This window comes from Narcine bancroftii, chromosome 1, assembly GCF_036971445.1.
Source record: "Narcine bancroftii isolate sNarBan1 chromosome 1, sNarBan1.hap1, whole genome shotgun sequence".
Lineage (NCBI taxonomy): Eukaryota > Metazoa > Chordata > Chondrichthyes > Torpediniformes > Narcinidae > Narcine > Narcine bancroftii.
Window position 1 is genome coordinate 105,865,565 of NC_091469.1, and position 25,650 is coordinate 105,891,214.

Here is a 25,650-nt window from a genome sequence, read left to right on the forward strand (position 1 = left end):
TTAATCATAGTCTTGTATCCATTGGAGATTTTTGTCTGGAAACTGTTCATGAATATCACCAGTGAGATCATCTGTAACAGTTTCTATGACCCCTTTTGCTTTCACATCTCTTTTGTGTTCATTTTGCTGAATGCAAAGTCTGTTACCCACAACAGGGTTGTCTTTGTACTGCATTTAGAATTCTACACTGCCCACAATATATATCTGAGAGTGTGTAATCCCATTCACTATCGCCGACTTTATATGTCAAGAAGCAATTGCTTCATATTGATGTCTGTTCTGTAAAAAAATTCATTAAAATAATTTTTGTAGACATACAGCATAGTAGCAGGCCCTTCTGTCCCACGAGCCCTTGCCTCCCAATACATCAATTAATACAACCCCGTACATTTTGGAGGGTGGGAGGAAACTGGAGTACGCAGAGGAAACCTACATAGACACAGGGAGATCATACAAACACCTCACAGTCAGTGCCAGATTCAAACCAGGTCGCTGGCACTGTAATTTTTTTTTCTTTGGCTTGGCTTCGCGGACGAAGATTTATGGAGGGGGTAAAAAGTCCACGTCAGCTGCAGGCTCGTTTGTGGCTGACCAGTCCGATGCGGGACAGGCAGACACGATTGCAGCGGTTGCAAGGGAAAATTGGTTGGTTGGGGTTGGGTGTTGGGTTTTTCCTCCTTTGCCTTTTGTCAGTGAGGTGGGCTCTGCGGTCTTCTTCAAAGGAGGCTGCTGCCCGCCAAACTGTGAGGCGCCAAGATGCATGGTTTGAGGCGTTATCAGCCCACTGGCGGTGGTCAATGTGGCAGGCACCAAGAGATTTCTTTAGGCAGTCCTTGTACCTTTTCTTTGGTGCACCTCTGTCACGGTGGCCAGTGGAGAGCTCGCCATATAATACGATCTTGGGAAGGCGATGGTCCTCCATTCTGGAGACGTGACCCATCCAGCGCAGCTGGATCTTCAGCAGCGTGGACTCGATGCTGTCGACCTCTGCCATCTCGAGTACCTCGACGTTAGGGGTGTGAGCGCTCCAATGGATGTTGAGGATGGAGCGGAGACAACGCTGGTGGAAGCGTTCTAGGAGCCGTAGGTGGTGCCGGTAGAGGACCCATGATTCGGAGCCGAACAGGAGTGTGGGTATGACAACGGCTCTGTATACGCTTATCTTTGTGAGGTTTTTCAGTTGGTTGTTTTTCCAGACTCTTTTGTGTAGTCTTCCAAAGGCGCTATTTGCCTTGGCGAGTCTGTTGTCTATCTCATTGTCGATCCTTGCATCTGATGAAATGGTGCAGCCGAGATAGGTAAACTGGTTGACCGTTTTGAGTTTTGTGTGCCCGATGGAGATGTGGGGGGGCTGGTAGTCATGGTGGGGAGCTGGCTGATGGAGGACCTCAGTTTTCTTCAGGCTGACTTCCAGGCCAAACATTTTGGCAGTTTCCGCAAAGCAGGACGTCAAGCGCTGAAGAGCTGGCTCTGAATGGGCAACTAAAGCGGCATCATCTGCAAAGAGTAGTTCACGGACAAGTTTCTCTTGTGTCTTGGTGTGAGCTTGCAGGCGCCTCAGATTGAAGAGACTGCCATCCGTGCGGTACCGGATGTAAACAGCGTCTTCATTGTTGGGGTCTTTCATGGCTTGGTTCAGCATCATGCTGAAGAAGATTGAAAAGAGGGTTGGTGCGAGAACACAGCCTTGCTTCACGCCATTGTTAATGGAGAAGGGTTCAGAGAGCTCATTGCTGTATCTGACCCGACCTTGTTGGTTTTCGTGCAGTTGGATAATCATGTTGAGGAACTTTGGGGGACATCCCCCATAGTGTTGTACTAATTGCTACACTAACCGTGCTGCCCTACACCAACCATTCAGACATAGTTATCCTTGACTTTTTCAGAAGAGAACTTGCTTGGTTTTTGTTAACATCTTTCTTCTTATTTTAAATTACTTTTTCCCTTGAATTATCAAGATACTTCAATTATCCTTGGTATCACATACTTTAATGGTGAGATTAATTGCACCACAATGTATGCCATTGTCTACCAAAAAGTAACTTCAGCACCACCTACAGCTCTTCCTCCAATTTAACATGCTAGTATTTCAGACAGTACTTGGGCAATATTTGGTACCTATAATTTTACATTTATATTGTCACCACAGCTTCCATTTTAAATGGCTCAGATAATTAATGTTTTTCTATATGGATATAATACTTTCTTCCACAGAAAGTAAATACTGGCATTTTAACCACTATAATTCAGAATACCCAAGCATTTAATCTGATTGTTATACCAAAATCATAAAGACTAATTGACTTGGTTGCTGTCAGATGTAATGATGCCACATCAGTCTGATGCTACTTTGTGTGACACCAATGTCACAATACTTGGCACTATCTTTGGCATTAGAGTTACAATATAAATTGTGTGACTTGTACCAATGAGGTACCACTAACTGAAGAAGTTTGTTGCTCCCCATAATAGTGCCGGAATGCATCTCATACATTTACACAATTGTTGGGTGGCCTAAATACTTAGTGTACCCGTCCAAGACAGTGGTGACACTTTCCTTTACAATCTGAGAGAAAGTCTACAGATGAAAAATATTTGTTTTACAAATGCAATCATTAACAAATGATCACAATTCATTTTACATTGCCAGTGAGGCTTTGAAACAGGATATTTCTAACACTACCTTGGAGCAATCAATATGAACCAACTCTGTAAAATATAAATCTTGGTAATCCATTTACTGTCATAATTAATAGTACAGGATATCAGCTGGACCAGGGGGGTTTGATTTCAACTTGATGATGTGTATTTGTCTGGATTTTCATGGATTTGGTTTCCTCTTGAAAACCATTAAAGGTGCAAATTTAATCAAATTCAGTTCATAGTAGAAAGGGCAAAAGAAATAAGATGAGAATTCTGTAGGAATCCACAGCAATATTTAAAAAGAATTTTACAAGACCTGTGATAGAAATGACTTAATGGATCAACAGAAATCTTGATGAAATTGTGGTGGGGGAGGATAATGTAAGGGATATATTTCTGCTTTGCCAGCTGATACATACAAATCATAATGTAGAAATAATAATGGGCTTTTCAGAATACAGTTCTCTACTATACATTATCAGCAAACTGGTTCAGAAATTATTTTTTGAAATATTTTTAGACTGCAAGATATACAAAAATTGCCAATCACTTATAGTGGTGAAATGGCATCCAGCAGCCAACACAATCCCTTTCACATCGAGGGGCCGCACAGTTAGTGTAGCAGTTAGTCCAATGCTGGCACAGTACCAGTGACTGGAGTTTGAATCTGGCGCTGTCTGTAAGGAGTTTCCTCCAGGCACCCCGGTTTCTTCTCACTCTTCAAAACATATACGGGGGTTGTAGGCTATAGAGATGTAATAGGCTCGTGGGCCAGAAGGGCCTGTTAGTGGGCTGTATGTCTAAATTTAAACATCGCCAGAAATAAACTGAACTAGAAAGAGAGACACAAGTGATGACTAAAAGTGGGTTTTTAAGAATTCTCTCAAAGGAGGAGAGAGGTCATGTGATGTTCAGGGAGGAAATTTCAGTGGTAGAAGCAGCTCTAGCTGTGAATAACTAATTAAAATCAGTAACAAAGGTCAGAACTGGGGGAAGAACTGAGATCAGTCCCAAAGGTTGACTCAACTGATGAAGGTTGTAAGGGCAGGAGACATGATGATACTGACATTCAAGAACAAGGAAAAGAACTTTGAAAGGAGGAGTCAGGAAAGCAGGAGTGATGGGTGAGCAAGATTTAGCAGCAAATTTAAGGAAGAGTGAAGTTTCTGAAAGGAGACTAGCCAATTGTCCAGTCTAGAGATAATAAAGACATGAAGATTTCAACAGCAGATGAGTTGTGGCAGGGAAATAATGAATTCCCTAATTAACCAATATCCTGTCAGAGATTTGAAATACGATTTGCCTGCAAGTCGACATCTGTACATGTAAATGTCAAGGCTATATAGTGCAAGCTGCCTGAGAAATTCATTGTGAATCAAATATTGAACAGAGGAACCACCTTCAACCTGTCAACAGTATCTGGCTACACTAATGTCCCCAATTTCTTTCTCCTTCGTTCCTGTGGGTTATTAGACATCATCGATAGAACTTAAAAACGAAGAACTGGAGGAACTCAGCATCCATGAAAGTCAAGCTCTCCCACTGAGTTCCTCCAGCATTTTGTGTGGTGCTCTAGTTTCCAGCATTTGCAATTTCTCTTGCCTACCTCATCTAGAGATGAGAATCGTTCTGAACAAATTCGCAATCCAGTTTCTTGTTGACGCAACGACCACACAGAGCAGACCGTGGACTAAAGGCAGAACCGATTTGTACCTCGCGGTAATTTATCCAATGGATTTGCAATTCAGTTCCGTCCTTTTCCTTTAACAATGTGGCTCCAATGAGTTTCGGTTCTGCTATTTCTGCTTTCCCAGTTACAAGATTAAAGTGTGAACCACAGCCCACCCCCCACTTTTATGCTATAACAGCGAGAATAATGCGCGAAACTACATCCATATGTTACTCATAGGGCAAATGCTAAGCAACTTACTTTAAAATCGGCACACCCAACCGGGGAAACAGCAATCTTCTTATAAACAAGTAATAGCCAAGGTGGGAAACGATAGAATTGATAGAAGAAAGTTTGGGAATAACGGAGAAAAGTTATAAGATTCTGAACCTACCCTGGTTGATAAAATTGGAAGACGAGAGAAGATCCTCTCGCTGCAGCCGGAGGCTGGGACTTGGAGCCGCTCGCGTTTCCTCCTCCAAGTTAAAGCCAGACACGTTTCAAATACCTTTGATGAAACCCCCCCTTGCTGATCAACTCCCGGTTGAGTGCTACTTTCAAAAGGTTGCTTTGGGTACGCTGCATTGCGGCAGACGATTCGAAGCCATTTGCGATGTGTCCACGCCGTGACCTGTTGCCGGAGTGTGCTCGGAACAAGGCGAACGTTACATTTCCACGGCAGTTCTCGGAGGTTGTCCTAGAAACTCGGGCTGAGCCGTGGCCGTTCACAAGAACAGGGTTGGATCACAGGATCGGTGCGTATCACACAGAGAATGATGCTGGATTTTCACACACACACACACTGCTTATTTGTGGATGAACAAGTCATCGACGATGCCGTCCATCGAGAACCTATGGATATCAATCCCACTTGGTCCATTGCTACCTTTGCCCGAACAATTCAAGAGCTCACCACGATCAGAGTACTGTCCTCCACCACCCACCAGACCCCTGCAACTACCTCTGATGAATCTCCTCTAAACAGATAACCCCCTTACCCTCTGGTTTTAAGAGGCTACGGGGGAAAATCCTATCATGGAGGAGCCACAAGAAACTAGAGATGCTGCAAAAGCAAATTGCTGAAGAACCACCATTAACGGAGGCAAAGGACTGCCGATATTTCCTGCATCAGGTCGGAGAGTGGAGAGGGAAGATAACCAGTGTTGGTGAGAGATGGAATTAGATGAGGGGAATGATGGACAGATAGAAACAGGTGGGGAAGGGTGAAGGGGAGAAACAGAGGCTGGAGGGTAGTTAGAACCAAATTGAGATGGATGAATGAAGAGAGAAGAAACCCCAGTAGATGGGAATGTGGGTGTGGGCCAGATGGAACCAGGTGTGGAAGAGTGACATGGGAGAAAAGGTGAGCACCCCCTGGGTGGACTGATGAGAGTAGGTTATCCGAAATGGCAAAACTCAAATGTCCAAAGTCATAGGCTGTAGGTTAACCGAGTGACATTAAAGATGCAGTGTTTTTAAGTTTATATTTGACCTCAGTGTGGCACTGGAAAAGGCTGATGACAGACAGGTTTAGCCTAGAAATGGGAAGGGGTGTTGAAATGACATGGCACTGGTCGTTCAGGATGGTTGTTATGGAGAGTGCAGATGGTGTGCAAAACAATTGCCAAGTCTACCAATGAAGAAGAAGCTGCATCACATGCAATAAACTAAGCTGGAGGAGGTGCCCAAGAATCTCTCCCTCACCTGGAAGGGATGTTTAGGTCACTAAGCGATGGTGAGGGAGGAGGTGCAGAGACACTCTGCACTTCAGACAACTGTAGGGAAAGTGCCTGATTATAGGAAGGGTGGACAGGAAGAGGTTGATGTACCAGAAAGTCACGGAGAGTGGGCCCTACATAAAGCAGAAAAAGGAATCAGGAAAATAAACCTGATGGTGGCAAAACTGAGGGAAGAGGTTAACAGCATGAAAAGTGATGAGTCAGGGAACTATCCTTGTTCTGAATTGGGGGATGACAATAGATGTGCAGAAAATGCATGAGGGCTTCATCAGTTATGATAGAGTGGAAGCCATGTTTTCCAAAGGAGGGGTTTTCAGAAGAGCCTACATGCCTCATGTTTCTGGAAGGTGGGAAAAAGCAGCTCATGGGGAGAATGTACAAACTCCGTACAGAGAGCGACAGATTCAAATCAAGTCACTGGCACTATAATAGATTTGCGCTATCTGCTACGCTAACAGTACCACCCTCATCAATATTTATCAATACTTGTCAATTACCCTGGGATAAAGATTTTGTCTTGCCTAACTATCACTCTCATAATTTTTAAACATCTATTATGCAACCTTCAGCCTTTAACACTCCAGAGAACACAACTCAAATTTAAAACATAGAACACTATAGCACAGAACAGGTCTTTTGGCCCTCGATGTTGTCCTGACTCAAATATTCATTAAAAAATACTAAACCCTCTCTACCCCACAATCCTCTATTTTTCTTCCATCCATGTGTCTGTCTACGAGTCTCTTAAATGCTCCTAATGTTTCAGCCTTCACCACCATCCCTGGCAAGGCACCCCAGGCACCTACAACTGTGTAAAAAAAAACTCACCCCTGATTTCTCCCCTAAATTTCCCACCCTTAAAAGTCTCTCATCCTTCTATGCTCCCAAGAGAAAAATCCCAGCTCTGCTAACCTTGCCTCATAAGACTTATTTTCCAATCCAGGAACAGCCTGGTAAATCCCCTCTGCATCCTTTCCATAGCTTCCACATTCTTCCTATAATGAGGTGACCAGAACTGAACACAATATTCAAAGTGTGGTCTCACGAGGGATTTTTAGAGTTGCAACATGACCTCTCTACTCTTAAACTCAATCCCCCTATTAAAGAAGCCCAAGATACCCTAGATCTTCTTAACTATCCTATCAACCTGCAAGGTGACCTTGAAGGGTGTATGGATTTAGACTCCAAGGTCCCTCTATTTATCCACACTGTGATGTATCTGACGATTAACCCTGTACTCAGCATTCTAGTTTGTCCTTTTAAAATATATCACCTCACACTTATCCGGATTGAACATCATCTGCCGCTTTTCCACCCAAATTCTTTTGTAACCTTCGACAACCTTTAATTCTATCCACAACTCCTCGAACTTTTGCATCATCAGCAAACTTACTGACCCATCCTTCCATCTCTTCATCTAGGTAGTTTATAAAGATCAGAAAGAGCAGAGGTCCCAGAACAGATCTTGTGGAACTCCACTCGTCGCTGATCTCCAAGCCACTACGACTCTCTGTGCAAGCCAAATTTTTATCCACACAGCCAAGGTTCCATGGATTCCATGACTTTCTGAACAAGTCTCTCATGGGGGACCTTGTCAAATGCCTTACTAAAATCCAAATAGAACACAACTACCACTCTACCCTCATTAATTTCTTTGGTTACCTCCGCAAAAAAACTTAGTTAGGCTCATGAGACATGATCTTCCCTTCACAAAGCCATGATATCTATCCTTCAGTAGGCTTTACTTAACCAAATGCTCGTAGATTCTATCCTTAAGAATCCTCTCCAACAGTTTGCACACCACTGGCATAAGATTATTACCTTTTTTAAACAAGGGGAACACATATACCATTCTTCAGCACCTCCCCTGAGGCCAAAGAGGACTCAAAGATCATAGTCATTGCCCCAACTATTTCTTCCCTCACTTGCCATAGAAACCTGGGGTATATCACATCCAACCCTGGGGACCTATCAATATTAAGAAGATCCAACACATCCTCTTCCATAATCTCAGCATTGACCAGCACACAAGCCTGTTCCATTCCAACCTCACCTGATCTAGGTCCTTTTCAGAATCAGGAAGAGAATCAGAATTTATTGTCATGAACAAGTCATAAAATTCATTGTTTTGCAACAGCATCAGAGGGGCAAACATCTTATGACATTACTATAAAAAAATTTAAATAATAGTGCACGAAAAGTAAGGCAGAGTCTTTGGTTTATTCAGGAATCTGATGGCAGCAGGAAAGATGTCCTTGTGCCATTGAGAGCTCGTCTTTAGGATCCTGTACCTTTTTCCCAATGGTAGCAGAGTGAAGATGGCATGGCCTAGGTGGTGGGGGTCTTTGAGGATAGAGACTGCTTTTTTAAGACACCGCCTCATGTAGATGTCCTTGATGGAGTGAAGACTGGTGCCTGTGATATACAGGCTGAGTTAACAACCCTCTGGAGTTTATTCTTGTTTTGAGAGTTGGCGCCTCCTTACCAAATAATGATGCAACCAGCCAAAATGCTCTCCACGGTACACCTGTAGAAGTTTTCGAGAGTCTTCGGTGACATCCGAATCTCCTCAGGCACCTCACCAAGTATAGCTGCTGTCAAGCATTCTTTGTGATTGCATCAACATGGAGCTCTAGGACAGATTCTTGGTGATGTTGACACCCAGGAGTTTGAAGTTCATCACCCTCTCTACTTCTGAGCCCTCGATGAGGACTGGGTCATGTTCCCCTGACTTCCTCCTAAAGTCAACAATCATCTCCTTGGTTTTGCTAACATTAAGCGTAAGGTTGTTGTCGTTACACCATTCAATGAGCTGATCCAGCTTCTTCCTGAATGCTTCCTCATTGGCATATGTGATTCAGCCGACAACTGTGGTGTCATCAGAAAACTTGTAGATGGCATTGGAATTGCGAATACAGAATCATTTAGGACCTCCCCAACCTCCAGTCACATGTTGCCTCCTTTATCCTTCAGCAGCCCCACCTTCATTCTCACCATTTCTGTTCTTCACATATGTACAGAATGCCTTGAGGTTCTCTTTAATCTTACATGCCAAGGCCTTCTCATGCCCCCTTCAAGCTCTCCTAAGTAATTTCTTAAGTAAAAACACAAAATGCTGGAGAAGGTCATCAGGTCAAACAGTGTAAAAATACATAACTGACATTTCGGGCTTGAGGCCTTCATCAAAGCATGAGAAAATGCCATCAAGTGTCCGGACAAAGGAGCAGGAGGGGGAAGGGGTGGGTGACAAAGGCAGGAAATGATAAGTGGAGAAAGGATGGAGGGGACAGCAGTAACGAGAGGGAGGGGAGGGGGGATGTCTGGGCTGGGTGGGCGAAAGAACTGGAAAGACAGGAAAAGGGGGGAGGGGAAAGAAAAGGCAAGCAGGTTTAATGGAAAGCAGTAAAGTCAATGTTCATGCCATGTGGGTGGAGAGTGCCAAGACAGAAAATAAGGTGTTTTTCCTCCAATCGGCAGGTGGTTAGGGTGGAACAGTATATAAGGCCAAGGACAGACATGTGAGCATGGGAGTATGACCCGGAATTGAAATGGTTGGCCACTGGGAGGTTGCTGTGTTTGCAAATGGAGTGAAGGTCCTGAGCGAAGTGATCTCCCAGTCTGCCATCAGTCTCTCTGATATAGAGAATGCCACAAAGGGTGCACCTCCTTCTCATGAGCCCTTCCTATTTCCTGCTTCCTTTATAATGTATGCTTCCTGTTGTGCTTGTTCTTTCAAGAATGACTTTATGTAGATTTAACACTTTATCAACTTTATTTTCCTTGAGCTGCTTCAACTGACTTCCAGCAACACCAGCAATTGCCATCATATACCACTTCCAGTTTTCACCCAACTATGTGCATTGCATGCTGGGAAATGTGGTTCTTATTTACACATATAATAACACATCTTTCCCCTTTAAAAAAAACAATAACACAAACATAATACTATGACTACATAACCAAAGTATCTATATTCTGTGGTCAGTCTCTTTCCACTAGTTGACATCTGGCTACACAATGTCATTCAACTTCATTCAGGGCATCTGTAAGATTCACCTGAAGTTCAGAAATCTGTGAAGAAGTTCCTGTTCATCAGCAAGTTCAGGAACAGTCACCAGTAGCTGTCGATTTTGCTGTTGCAGTTCCTCAACATTACGATAGGTCACCAGATGCTGAGAAATCACTTCAGAGGAACTGCTTATGTGAGTAAAACTAACTTCATCTTCATGTAAAATATGATTTTTTTCACACATCTTCTAGTTCCATCAAAAGGTCCCTATTCTGCTGTGAAAGATCTGACACTTGTATTTCCTGCTGAGTAATAAAGTATGCTTATTCGCCTCATCAATGCATTTTTGTAAATGGCAAATTTCCTTCATGGCATCTTCTAATTTAGCTGAGAGATTTGCCACAGAATTTTGCACACATTCATATTCTTCACGCTGGTGTTCAGAAGTGGAGCTTTCATCTCCACTTCTTTCATAATTTCATCCAAATATTTATTCACTCTCTTATTTTCCTGTTTTGCCAAGAACAATTGATCTTGGACTTCAACATATTCATTATACAACTCTGTGAGCTTTATTCCAGGCTTCACAATCTTGGCCACAGCTGCTGCAGTGGGTAACATAGCTGCCAGTTCATCTTCTGATAGTGTGGCAGCTCCTTCAAGCTTTGTAGTTGAAAGAAGACAGTTTACATGTTCCAATTCCTTATCCTGAAAAGACTGACAGATGCTTAATTGTGTTCTTCCATGCTGCCAGGCCACTCTTCAGCCTTTGTTAGAGCTGCAATATGTTGGGCAAGTTCAGCTTCTACTTCTGGTGACATTTCTGCTCACTTCATTGTTTGCTGCAGCTTTTGTTCAGCCAGTTCCAGACGTTCTAGATACAGAAGGTATCCTTATTTGACAACTCGTTTTCCAGTGTGTCAGCCATGTCATGTAATGAGGTTGATTCTCTCTGTACATTAAGGTATCACTTCTCCAATGTAGTTATCCTTTCTTCCATGAGTGTTTTGTGCTTATCTTTGGTCTGTGAAGCCACTACGGAAACTCTTTTCACCAGGTTGTGAACGCTGCTGTGCGAATAATTCTGACATCAAGTCCACAGACTGTAACAGGCTTTAATTAGCATAAACTTGTACACACTAGTCTCAGTATCTTTGCTGGCTCCACATGTCTGACTCTCCTAAGGGGCTGGCTTGAGTCTTTAAATGGGCCCAATGATTGGCAGCTGGCAGGTGGGGCCAGCCTCACCTGCAGGTATCGTGGTTGCCCCCTGTAGTAGGCTGGTAGGAGTGCAGCCAGTGTAGTGTGGTTGTATCACCACACAGGTTGAGCTTTTCACATGCACGCAGATCTAATATTGGCTGCACTCTCCTTTCTACAGTCAGTAGCTGTGACCTTAGATGCTGCCTTTTGTGTTTGAAAGTCACCATACAGCCCCCTTTTACTGGAATGTTCTCTCCAGTGTAGCCTGTCACTGTTAATTTCACAGGATAAGCATTGCTCTTTATCTCGGTGAGGGTCTTGTAATTGTCCATAGATAACAGATTCACCTGGGCTCTGGTGTCGAGCTTAAATGAAATTCTTGTCTCATTCACAGTCACAAGAACAATCCATTCCATTTTACCAGCATCAGTCTGTAGTGAATCCAGGAAGAATTCCTCCATTTCTTCATCCACTGTGTATACCTTTCTCTTGGTATCCCCTGCTTTGCAGCACTTTGCAAAATTCTTCTTCTTCCCACATTTATAGCATGGCTTTCCATAGACAGGACAGATCTTTGGAATATATCTACCTCTGCACCTGCTGCATTAGCTGTTTGAGCTAACCACTTTACTTTGGGAAACTCCTGGTACTTTGCTTATCTGTTTTCACTGTTGTGACTGTCTTGTGCAGCTCCTTAACTTGTGCTTGTGTGGTCTCTGTTGCCCTACACATTTTCCAGAAACTGTCTTTCTCTAAGCCCATTATCTGGAATTCCACAAACTGTTCTGTCTTTAATGAGTGAATTTTTCAAATCTCCAAATTCACAGGACTCATTCTGTGTGTGAAGCTCAGCTAAGTATTGGTCAAAACTGATACCTTGTTTCTGGTCATAGGAGAAAAACTTTAATCTCTCATATGTGACATTTTTACGTGGAACAAAATACTTCTTAAATTTTGTTATAAGAGTGTCCAGTGTGAAAGCTGTCACATCAATTTGTCCAAGACATCTTCACCCATCATGTGCAGAAACATAGACGCTTTCTGTTTTCCATTGGTCGCTCTCATTCCACCAGCTTCTAAATACATGTTGAATTGCTGTTTGAAGTGTTTCCAATTATTGGATAGGTTGCCAGTAAACTGTATCAGTGTGGGAGGACTTATCCATGCTTATGAACTATTGTCTTCTCTTATTCACTCATACAGTTCTGACACCATGTTATGCTTGTTCTTTCAAGAATGACTTTATGTGGATTTAACACTTAACCGACTTTATTTTCCTTGAGCTGCTTCAACCAACTTCCAGTGACAATGCCCGTGACTCTCATCCAATACCACTTCCAGTTTCTGCCCCTGCGTGCATTGCATGCTGGGAAATGTAGTTCCTATTCACACACATAACAACACACTTCCTTCTTCCTCTTGACTAGCTGTCTCTCTTCTCGTCAGTTGTTCCACATACTGTATCAGAAATCCTTCTTGAACACATGTGATAAATTCCGTCCTACTCATCCCTCTTGCAGTCAGGAAGTGCCAGTCAATGTTAAGGAAGTTGAAGTCTCTCATAACAACAACCCTATATTTCCTACACCATTCCAAAATCTGCCTGCTTATGTACTCCTCAATGTCCCAAAGGCTAATTGGGGGTCTATGGAGTACTCCTATTAGTGTGATTGCTCCCTTCCTATATCTGACTTCCTTCTACACTGTCTCAGTAGGCACTCTCTCAGTAGCATCCTCCCTTTCTGTAGCCATGATATTATCCCTGACCAGTAATGCTACTCCCTCCACTCTTTTACCTCCCATCCTATTCCTTTTAAAACATCGAAACCCCACTACCTGCATCAGTCAATCCTGCCCTTCCTCCAGCCAAGTCTCTGTAATGACATCATCATTTCACGTACTGATCCATGCTCTAAATTCATCCCTTATATTCCTATTACTCCTAGAGCTGAAATAGACACTTTTCAAACCCTCTGACAACATTTATGTTTTGTCCCCTGCCTGTCCTTCCTCACAAACTCAGAACACATAGCGTCATGCTTTTATCCTTCTGCCCTATTGTTCAATTTCTCCTTAAAGCTCATACCCTCTGATCCAGGCAGCATCCTTTCATCTCTTTCCAAAGCCTCCACATTCTTCCTCTAATGAGGTAACCAAAATTAACCACAACCACCTGATAGATGTGTATAAGATGATGAGATGCATTGATTGTGTGGTTAGACAGAGGCTTTTTCCCAGGGTTGAAATGGTTGCCACAAGAGGACATGGATTTAATGTGCTGGGGAGTAGGTACAGAAGAGATGTCAGGGGTAAGTTTTTTTACACAGAGAGTGGTGGGTGAGTGGAATGGGCTGCCACCAACAGTAGTGTAGGTGGATATGATTGGTTATTTTAAGAGACTTTTGGATAGGTACACGCAGCTAAGAAAAATAGCTAAGGATAAGCCTTGTAATTTTGAAGGTAGGGGCATGTTCGGCACAACTTTGTGGGCTGAAGGGCCTATATTGTGCTGTAGGATTTTCTGTTTCTAACACTTTATGTGCAGCCTAAATAAATATAATATAGCTGCTTTAATACTGAAGTATAAATTCATGTATCTATTAGAAGGCTCTGCTTCTATCACTACCATTGGCAGCAAATCATCATTTAAGAAAAATGTGGTTCAGTAACTTTATTTTTATTGCCTGTTTGCTCCCAGTTTATCATTTATTAAGAAAAATATGTATAGTTTCACATTTATCCATTTTCTTGGTTGGATCATTTACGACAATGATAGTCCAACCAAGGCAATGGATTGGCTGGATGAAGAATATTCTATAGTAGTGGAAGCAGGAATACTGCTAATGCATATGTCTCTATGCATGTCCAGAAGAACATCCTTTCCAGAAGACTATATGAGATCAACTACAGCACAAGCAAGGACAGAATCTTGTTGGCTTGGACTGCACACCACATGCAGGCAACCTAATAAGTTGTCAAGAACTCCCTAAGACATAACCTTTGAAATCAATCATACCATTTAGTGTCAGATATTCATCTAGCTCTATTCTAAAGATAGCCCTTGACAGGATATTAATAAATTTAAAAGATTTGATTGAATGGCTAAATGGTGTGTCCTGATACAGGGCTTCTAGCTCTAGCTTTCTGTTTGCCATTTTTTTAAAAATTGACCTTTTTGCAGAATACCAGGAAAACTGTCACCTTTTAGTATATGGCAATGACTTTGAATTAGTGAAATACAATATCCTGCTGCCACTTAAATTAATAAAAGCTATTCATTAAAAAAGGATTTTTGCTGATTGGTCATGAAATTACAATGCTTCTTTCCAGAAAACTATGGGATCAACTACAGCACAGTTGTGATTTTGATATAAAGGGAACTAATAACCATATAACCATTTACAGAATGGAAACAGGTCATGTCGGCCTTTCGAATTTGCACTGGTTCACTAGAACAATTCCACTAGCTCAAACCTCCCGCTCACCGCCAATAACCCTCCGACCCCTTCACCTCCATGTACATATCAAACCTTCTCTTAAATGACAGAAGGGACCCTGACGCAACTATCTCATTCTTAAGTTCATTCTATTCTCCCACCACTTGCTGAGTGAAAAAGCCACCTCTAATATTTCTCCTAAAGTGTTACCTCCTTACCCTTAACTCATGGCCCCTTGTTCCAACCTCCCCTGCCCCCAGAGGAAAGAGTCTGTTTATGTCAAGTCTATCTATTCCTTTCATAATTTTAAATACCTCTATCAAGTCCCCTCTCAGTCGTCTACGTTCCAATGAATAAAGTCCCAGTCTCCTTAATCTCTCCCTGTAATCAGATGCTGTAAGCCAGGCAACATCCTTGTAAACTTTCTCTGCATCCTCTAATGGGGCAATATTTTGTGCATACACCAGCTAATAGATATTAAATTGTTTATTTTATGTTACTATGTGAACATATTTTACTATGACAAAAATGAACTATTTTGCACTCTTGCGGTGTGGGTGGCGTAGCATTTAGCACAACTCCTTTACAGCGCCAGTGAATGGGAGCAGGGTTCGAATCCTGGACTGTCTGTAAGGAGTTTGTATGTTCTCCCCATGTCTGTGTGGGTTTCCTCCAGGGGCTCTGGTTTCCACCCATCATTTGAAATGTACTGGGGGTGTAGGTGAATTGGGTGTAAATTGGGTGGCACAGATTCGTCGGCTGAAATGGTCTGTTACTGCGCTGTATGTCTAAATTTAAATTTTAAAATAACAACTTAAAATTTAAATTGTGTGATAGAGATTGTAGAAATAATGAAGCTATTTCATTTTGTGTACACTTCTATCAGATTGTATGGGGTGTGTTTGCTGTTATGATTAAGATTCTAAGATAACCATTTACAATTGGTCTAATTTAATTAAAAATAATGAATTGATTAATTAAATAACTGAGGAAAACGTGTTGTCTAGTGATTGATACTTAAATAAAGCAGTCTGGAGATTTGCTGCATAGCTTGAAAATATTTCATATCCATCAAAGGACATATTCTTCCAATAAAGAACAAAAATGAATCCTTAGCCAAAAACAACCTGGTGGTTGATCAGCATCAATAGGAGTATAAAGAATTGTCAATGTTTTAGGTCAGCACCCTTCATCCTGACTCTTGTCTATCTCCAAGATGAATTTAACTCCTTACCAACCAGTGGAGAATATCCTTGGGATTTGACGAATAAATTTCTCTTTAAATTTATATTACATTAATCATTTCAGAATATTTATTTATCTAATTTTCCCTTTCAAGGACATATCTTTAAAGCCTTAGAATTATGCTAAGTATCAGCACTTAAACTTGAAATGTGCACATAATTAAAATATGGGCTTAAATAAAAAAAGTATATACAAGAGATTGCAACAAAAAAATTTATTACAATAACTCATGGGAGATGAACCACATGTCTAATGAAAGTGGCTGAGATTAATGCAGATTTATGGATTAATTTGGGTTGAAAAATCTCAGCTTAATAGGCAAGTTAAAGTCAATATATTGTATGGGTTATTTCCATAATTTGTATGAGTTTATCCTTCATAGAGCAATGAAGGGATCACATCTTATTTTGGGAAGATGCAACTAATCTTTTGAACGATCAGTTATAAATATTAGAGTCTCCACTCCAGGGTAAATTGACCTCCTGATTTAGCAGCTGTATTTGGACCATATGCTTCCAAATTTCCCCACTAATTGTGAATGAAAAGTGCCTGGGCACATCACATTTGTCTCTGCCCACATTTAACTAGTAAGCCAAGGTCACCAAACACAAATTACCCATGTGCACTCTCCATGTCAGATGCACTTGGGACTTATTCCTTTTGTCCAGTTATTTTTGGAGTATTGCATAGGAAATTAGTTTGCATTTTTTTGTCACTCTATCAACTGCAATGATTTCAGATTGCTACTCCCAAGGTGATAGTATCATTTATAGGAATATTTTGGAGCAGATCTAATGCCCAGTCCAGAGCAGGATTTGATGAGGTCAGATGACTTACAAATTTGTGTGTAGGGTTCCCAGATTTGGGGTTGTAAGTGGTAGGGTGCTGCCTAGTACAGTGGTTCGCAACCTTTTTCTTTCCACCCACATACCTCTTTAAGTATTCCCTAGCCATAGGTGCTCTGTGATTAGTAAGGGATTGCTTAAAGTGGTATGTGGGTGGAAAGAAAAAGGTAGAGAACCACTGGCCTAGTAGGATCTGGAAGGATGGTGTTGGGGGGGAGGGGGGGGTGGGTTAGAGATTGAGGCCTGAATATCAGGGCTTGGAGGGATGGGATGATTGGACATCCAAGCCTGAATATGTCTTCTTAAAGGAGACAATATTTGTCACAATGTGGAAGCACGGTGCTGGTGCGGAATTTGAAGTGTGTAGTTAAATTAATTAAATAAAAACTACCTTAAACCACCTTGCAAAGATCAAAGGAAAAATTAATAAAGCAGAAGATTTTGGACACACAACCAAACTGATTGTAACTGTGTCATGCAAAGGAATTCTAGTGCTTCTTAACAGCAATGAAGAATTTCCAGGCATCAACTTTTTAATTCCAGATTATTTAAGTTCTTTCACTGCCAAAGAAAAATGAATAAATTCATCATTTCAAATATTGTCACTAAATCTTCAATCTAAGTCTCTGAACTTCTGCTTTAATAACATTGGACAACAAAGATTTTGTTTCCTGAACACTTTTGGGTGCATTTTTTGGACTTTGTGCTGCTGCTCATGAAAATCACCTTAAAATTTCCTTATCATGTCCTGTTTTTCAGATATAACCTATCTTGTGATTTCTTGTCATATTTTAAGTCTACTAGTGTTTTGCTGTCAAAACAAGCTGTTTTGGTCAGTCCAAGCATGCCTGGACATGAACTCACTCCTTGAGCATGCTTAGTTAGGACAGATGCAGACAGGCTATAAAAGCAGCTCACATATACAAATATTCTGTGCTACATTAATATAGATTGAACACATGTTGATGCACGTTCTTCAGGCAATAACATAGGGAGTGAACATAATAGTAATTTTTGTCCTCAATAAGATTCAATATAGCAGAAAAATCTTGTTAATGTTGCAACTACTGCAATACATTCTGTAACATTTGTGGCAAGAGGGAGACTCCAGCTGGTGGCTGATGGAGCAACATGTTTTTGGTGTTGTTCTTGAACAACTAAACTTTCTCCCATTAACTAAGAGCTATTTTAATCTGTAAAACCTGTTCTTTCTGGGAATCTTTTTAAAATTTCCCTCTAAATGGCTGATTTGTGAAGTGGAAGGTCCATTCCTGAACTGACGCAAGGAAAAAAATGGAAGGTTCCAAATCAGAAGCTCCAAAATTGGTTGAAAAAATTCTCACAAGATTAGAAGCTAAGATTAATAATTTGAACTTGTGTTATACGCCACTGGATCAGAAAATTGCAACATTTCAAGGGCGTTTTGAAGATTTAGACTATCAAGATCAGTCAGAGCATATTTAAAATTTGTAAAAAATAGTTGATGCTGTGACAGAGTATTTAGAGGTGGTTTGGGAGGAATTGTTAGAGTAGGTCGCACACAAACATTTTAAAACACAGAATTTTTGCAGGACTTTTGCAGAGTGCTATTTTGCAGAAAGCAACAAAGTAGCAAAATTCAGCAGCATGTGATCTTTGCTGGCAGAGCAGAACAGCTTTGCTATCTGAGAGGGAGGGAGCAGAGAGAGAAGGAGAGACACATAAATCGGTTCCAGAGGGACAAGCTGGCAAACTTTGGAAGACTGTCTGGTCAAAGGAGAAGACTGGCTGTCTGAAAGATGACCTGAAAGAATGAGGATCATCTGGAGAACCCTGAAGGGGGCAAGTTTTGTCAGCAAGACTGATTGGAAAGGAATCAGATGCGGATGTCCTGGAAAAGGAATCTCTTTCTGAAAGCCAGCAAGAACCCTCCTGAGTGGTAACCATTTGCCTATTAAGCACCAAAGCCTGGTGAACTTTATTAAAGCTAACTTCTGTGCACAGTACAAGATTTGCCTGCAACCAGTGAAATTGACTGTGATCCAAAGAACTTTTCTCAGCTTATATACACATTACACTCACCTGTGCTTAGAGGGGGGGCGGGGGGGGGGGGGATTAAGTAGGTGAAGTAAGTTGATAGTAATGTTAAAATTTAATTCTGTTTTCTTGTTCAAATATAATTAAAAACTACTTTTGTTTAAGTAACCCTGTGTTGCGGTGCATATCTAATGCTGCTGGTTTTGGGGATCCTCTGAACTCCGTAACAATGCTTTTATAGAATAGCTTTGAAAGACTGCAGCTGACTTGCAAAAATATAAGCATAAAACTATCGACCTAGATAGCAGAAACCAGAGAATGAATTTATTTTTGGATTTCCGAAAGATATTAAAGCCTCTGACTCAATTAAATTCTTTACATATATGAGTTGTTTAAAGGAGTTTTGAGTAAACTTCCAATTTTGGATCAGACACATCATCCTCTGAGGTCAAAACTCCCACCCAAAGTTAAACCTCGACATGTTAAACTTTGCCTCAAACAAAGGAAGCCATAATCAGAGAGGCTTGCAAATGAGGTATGCTGAAATTTCATATCTCTATTTGTATTGTGGAAGATTACGCCCCCAAAATCTTGGCAGAAAGAATGAAATTTAAAGAAGTCATGTCTAAACCCTATCAAAAACAACTTCACCCTTCTATTTGTTTACCTGCATGGCTGAATATTTCCTCTAAGAATGGTCCCCCTAAATGGTTTACTACTCTAGATCAAGCTTGGATGTATGTGGAAGGTGTATCTACTCTGAAGCAACCAACATGAACTGAGTGGGGGAGTTTATACATTGTACATTTAAAATTTTAAATAAAGTATTGAAAAAAAAAGAACTGTTTCCTGGTTATGGAATGTCATGACTGAAGATATTTTTGGATTCATTCCTTTCTTTCAGTTTTTTTTCTTTCTATATTATCTTGTTTTAAAAAAAAAGTAATAGGGGATTTCTCCCTTAATAGAGTTTAATATTATTAGGATGTAAGCTTTGATTATTTTTCTTTTAATTAATTAATGGCTGATTTTGTACTGGGTTTGTAAAATGATGATAATTTCTTCTTCAGCTTTGTAATTTGTAGACAGCTAATCTTGCTGTTTGGTGACTTGTTATGTAGAATTCAGTTTGTTTGGTCTATAACAAGTGGGAACGAATATAACTTTGCAATTCCTGTTTGGAGCACTCCCATCTGGAGATAGGGATTAAGGGATGTGCAGCTTTAGCTTGTTTTCTTCTTCTTGGGTAGTTTTTGGGTTGGGGAATGGGACTGCAGTTAGTTAGTGTTAGCTTTTTTTTCCTGAGCAGCTTTGAGTGGTTGTGGAACTTATCACTTGTTTCTCTGTTACAGTTCATGGTGTGCTTTATCACCCTCTCTGGAGTATGCAACCGGCTTTCAATTTTAATTTTGTTAATCTTAATATTAATATTGCTATAAATACATATAATTTAATTATTGAAATTTGAATGGCTTTAATTATCCTATTAAGCGCAAAAATATATTTAATTTGTTTAAAATATTTCAGGCCGATATTACCTTTGCACAGGAGATGCACATCCGTAAAGAGGACGAATATTGTTTTTTTAAAATTTTGGAAGGGTTTACAATTCCACTCCCTTTCTCAAGCTAAAGTAAGAGGTGTCTTGATTTTTATGGACTCCAAGGTTACATTTGTACACTTTAATACAATATCTCATGTAGCTGGAAGATTTTTAATCGTTAATGGTTCATTGAGAAATAAGAAGGTGGTAATAGTTAATATATATGTTCCTAATATCAACTGTCCTGAATTTTTTCAAAAGGTTCTTAATTCTCTAAGTTCAATGAATACATGCTGATTATGGGTCGAGATTTCAACAGTTGTTTAAATCCTTTGATTGACAGGTCCTCCACCATTCAGACACTTCTGAATAAATCAGTTAGTAATATTAACTCTTTCCTGCAGAATTATGGTTTAGTCGATATGTGGAGATTTTTACACCTGAAGGAAATGGATTTTTTTTCTCATGTATTGATTTTTTATTGATTCGTTACTGGTTCCTTCAATAGGGAAATGTGAATATGACACAATCGCTGTTTCTGGTCATGCACCTTCTGTTTTTTGTTGAAATCTCTGGTGTCACTTCCAGAGTTCAACAATGACGGTTCAATTCCACTCTGCTTCAGGATGAGAAATGTATTAGTTTTATTAAAGATCAGATCTCTTTCTTTTTTCAGACAAACTCTACTGAAGGGATCTCCAATCTGGTAATTTGGGATGCAAAAGCATTTTTATGAAGTCAAATAATTTCTTATTCTGCTGGATTTAGTAAACATACTAAAAATACATTTACAGTACTCCATAACAGAATTAGAGAGATCAACAAATTATATTCTATGATGCCTAGTATGGACCTTTATAAGGAGAGTAGAACTTCAAACTCAGCATGATATTATTAACTTACCCTATTGAGAATCAACTACTTAAACTTAAATCTCAATTTTATGTACATGGAGAGAAATCATGTACGCTGTTAGCTAGTCAACTGAAAGCAGCTACATCTAAAAGACAAATTACAAAGATACATAAGAAAGATGGAAATGTTAGTTTTGATCATGCTGAAATTAATAAAGTGTTTCAGGAATTCTATTCAAATCAATACAAATCTGAATTTCCTGATAATTCTATTTCAATACATAGATTCTTGCAATGATTGAACATTCCAAAAATATCACTAAAAGATCAAAACTTGTTGGAAGCTCCAAATTCAGAGTTGGAAGTTTCCCAAGAAATTTCTTCTCTTTAATCTGGCAAGGCTCCAGGTCTGAATCTTTTTGACAGAGTGGAGTTGAACTATTTATTTGAAATATTAAGGGGGAGTCAATTTTGGTGTGGGTTTTATATCATTGATTAAATTGTTTTATAGTACCCCATTAGCTATGGTGGTTAATAATAATAAATCCTCCTTATTTAGCTTGTTTAGGAGAACTAGGCAGGGTTGTCCCCTTAGCCCCTTGTTATTTGATCTAGCTTTAGAATATCTGGCAATAGCTCTTAGAGACACTCATGAGATTCAAGGGATTGTCAGAAATTGAGTAACTCATAAAATTTCTTTGTATCCAGATGACCCATTATTTTATATTTCAGATCCCTAAAGATCTATTCCAGCTATGTTTTCTGTGTTTCTCAATTCAGTTTTCTCTGGATATAAATTAAACCTTTATAAAAGTGAACTTTTTTCCAATATGCAGGTCCATATCTACACTCAAGTTCCATTAACGACTGTTAGAAATAATTTCACATACTTAGGGGTTAAAATAACTAAACAATTTAAAGATTTGTATAAACTTGTTGCAGCTGTATAGCGAGCTGAGAGGGCATTCAGCGTGGTAGCGTCAGTGCTGTGCACGGACTTACCTAAGGCTGGCATGCTAGCGGAACTGAGTGCCGAGGGATGGCACGTTGATCAGCTGGGTCCTCTGCTGAAAGGCACGAAACATTAACAAGTCTCAATTTAAACCTGCTGGTCCCTGGACCAGCAGCTGTCCCTTAACAAGGTCCCACCTTGTCCCGTGGAGCCTGGGACAGACAGGGAATAAAAGGCACTTGTCAAGCTTCAATAAACCAGTCTTTGGTTGACTAGCCTAGTGTGCGATTTTTTTTCTCAGTAGCTCTACCATAGTAGCCGCTACAAACTCAATTTTTCTCCTGAGTATGTGAGATTGTCTTTTTCTAGATGGTCTCCTTTATCATTATCTTTAATAGGTCATATTAATGCAGTTAAAATTATAATATTACCTAAGTTTTTATATCTATTTGAAGCGACTCCAGTTTTCACCCCAAAGTTTTGTTTTTGATAATATTGACTCAAATGTTTCTTCCTTTATTTGGAAGAACAAAAATTCTAGAATTAGTAAATTTCATTTACAAAAATAGAAAAAAGATGGATGTAAGGCCATACCTAATTTTAGATTTTATTAATCTTAGTTAATATTCATCATCTAACTTTCTCGATTTTTAAATTCTGACAAATTAGATCATATATTATGTAAAGATTTAGAATTGAAATCTATACAGCAGTATTCAGTGGCCAATTTATTTGGTACCTCTCTTCCATTTAGTTTTTCCAAGATCAATAAAGATATATCTAATCCAATACTCGTATAGTCCAAATTTGGTTCCAATTTAGGAATTTTTAAAAATTTAACTTTGTTTTATGGTCTCATAATTATTTTTTTCACCATCAATAATTGATCAATCCTTCTCTATATGGAAAATCAAAGGTTTTATTTACTTAGCAAATTTATTTAACGAAGGATGTTTAATATCTTTTGAACAGCTGGGAAGTAAATATGACTGACCAAATATTCATATTTTTAGATATTTACAGAGAAAAATTTCTATTCATCAGTTCATTTGAATCCTTTTCAAAAAGGATTAATTGGAATTATATGATAGATTATTGAAATTACTTCCAGTACTTCATGATAAGATTAAAAAGGTATGGGAATTGGAACTTGCAAGACTCTTATTGGAGTATCTATGGGACAAGATTCTTAATCTGGTGAATACATCTTCAATATGTGCCCGACATTCATTAATCTAATTCAAAGTGGTGCATGATGTTCACAGTCCAAAGATGGCTTGTATCTTTTCTATTATTAACCCTTCTTCTGACTGATGTAAATCTGATATTGCTACATTGACACATATATTTCGGTCTTGTCCATCCTTAGAAATCTTTTGGAAAGCAATTTTTAATATCTTTTCAAATGTATTTCAGGTGGAGCAATGACCCAATCCAATAACTGCTCTTTTTGGGGTTATTGAATGAGACATAGGGAGTTTTACTGTACCTGTGGAATGGGTTGTGGCCTTCTCTACATTATTGGCTAGAAGAGCCATCTTATTAAAATGGAAACACTCTAGACCTCCAACAGTATTTCAACGGTTCTCTCATATTATGTCCTATTTAATTTTAGAAAAAAATATCATTTTTGATTCATCGGTGAAATTTGAAGATATATGGTGACCTTTTATGTCTTATTTTCATTTGATGTAAATGTTTTTAATGTGATTAGATGTGCTCATTCTTCCAGATGAGATATAGTTTTACCTTTGGTTTTTGATTCACGGTATTAATATGTATCCCTCAGGATAAGGTGTTCAGATTATTTTTGGTTATTTATTTTAAGGGTTTTATATATATATATATATATATATATATATATATAATGGAGGGGGGACCAAGTTTATACTGCTTGGTTTATATCTATACATATATATATATATTTTTTTTTTTTAAATGTACATACACACACACACACACACACACACACATACAATATAGTTTTTTCAGTTTTGCTCCCTTTTCTTCATTGTACTGTACTTATCATAAAAATCATTAAAAAATATTGGAAAAAAAACATTTGTGGTGAGTATATGCTTAATGCTAAATTCAATAAAAGTTAATTTAATATTTCTCCACCTTCCTACATGATCGAGCAAATCTGAAATTATCTTTGTGTTCATCTTAAAGTTGTCTATCATAATTCCAAATTTTCTTTTCAAGAAGCAAACCTTTTGATAAAATTTATTGTCTAGTGTAATTTAAGCACATTTTAAATCTATTCATATTTCATGAATTCATATGGACTTATTTGTATGGGAGCTAAAAGTTAAATAGGAGAGGATGGAGAATGAAAATCAGGTCATGAAATATTGTTTCCACCAACTACTTTGTCTTGAATTCCTTGTGCAGGATTATGCACAAAATAGATCAAAGTTTTCTCCCTGTTACATGAAAAAGCCTTGACTTAGAAAATAACTATAGCTGTTACTTGGGTACTCCCACATCTGCAAAGTTCACCCTAAGTCACAAATAATTTCCCTCAGAAAAAAAGAATTTGTAGCTGTGGCTACACTGCTCCTGCAGTAACACACACAACCAGACGGGTTGAGTTCAGTGAGCAGACTAGTTTATTGCAGGCTGCTGGGCTGCACTTATACTCCCAGCCCGGACCTGGCTGAGAACCGTGCTGGAGGGCGCTGACATCACCCGGGCATCACGTGGTCCCCCAACACGGGTTTCTGAGCCCCATGCTGGAAGGAAGGGAAACCCCTGTCGGCGCCATTTTGGCCGGCTGCCCCGCTGTGTAGCTTACAAGCGGAGCTGGTTCACCTGCCTTGTGGTGATCCACCACACAGCCCCCCCCCCCCCCCCCCAGAACTGGCGCCTATGTTCTTTTTCGCCAGGCGGCCTTGCTTCTTGGGCTGGGCAACGACAACGGGCTCGGTGGGATCGAGGTGTGCTGGCTTCAGTCTGTCCATTGTAAACAGCTCCTGCCTGCCATCAATGTCCAGCGTGAACATCAAGCCAGAATGTTTCATAACTCTGTCTAGCCCCTTGTACGGTCGCTGCAGAGGTGCTGCAGTCAGGCCCCGTTGAACTAAAATGCACTCTGTGGAAAGCAGTTTATTGGGAATGTGAGACAGGTGGGTGCCATGCCTGGGCAGCGGTGGGGGTTCGAAGGAGTCCAAGTGTGCCCTGAGGTGAGAGAGTAGTTCGTGCGGCGACCGTTGGGAATTGTGAGGTGCATTGATGAACTCACCAGGTAGTGCCAACGGCACACCGTAGACCAGCTCAGCTGATAACGCCTGCAGATCTTCCTTGGGAGTGGAGCGGATGCCAAGGAGCACCCAAGGCAGTTCATCCGTCCAGTCGGGACTGGTGAGGTGGGTCATGAGTGCTGACTTAAGGTGGCGGTGCAGACGTTCGACCAGTCCATTGGCCTGTGGGTGGTAGGCCGTGGTGCGGTGTAGCTGGATCCCCAACCTGTTGGTGAGCTGTGCCCAGAGCGCA

General features: G+C 40.1%; 1 protein-coding gene across 5 annotated transcripts in view; it reads right to left on the bottom strand.

Moving 5' to 3' along the window:
* The window catches only part of LOC138762210 (dual specificity testis-specific protein kinase 2-like), a 197,844-nt gene that overhangs the window by 153,485 nt on the left and 18,709 nt on the right, over window positions 1-25,650 (bottom strand). Inside the window, exon 1 of one of the 5 annotated variants that reach the window (XM_069935830.1) lies at window positions 4,707-4,890. The exons of the other annotated variants lie outside the window; for them this stretch is intronic. The gene's annotated coding sequence lies outside the window, so the exon portion shown is untranslated. Of the gene's footprint in view, window positions 1-4,706; window positions 4,891-25,650 lie in introns of those variants that run through there. 5 annotated transcript variants of the gene reach the window in all.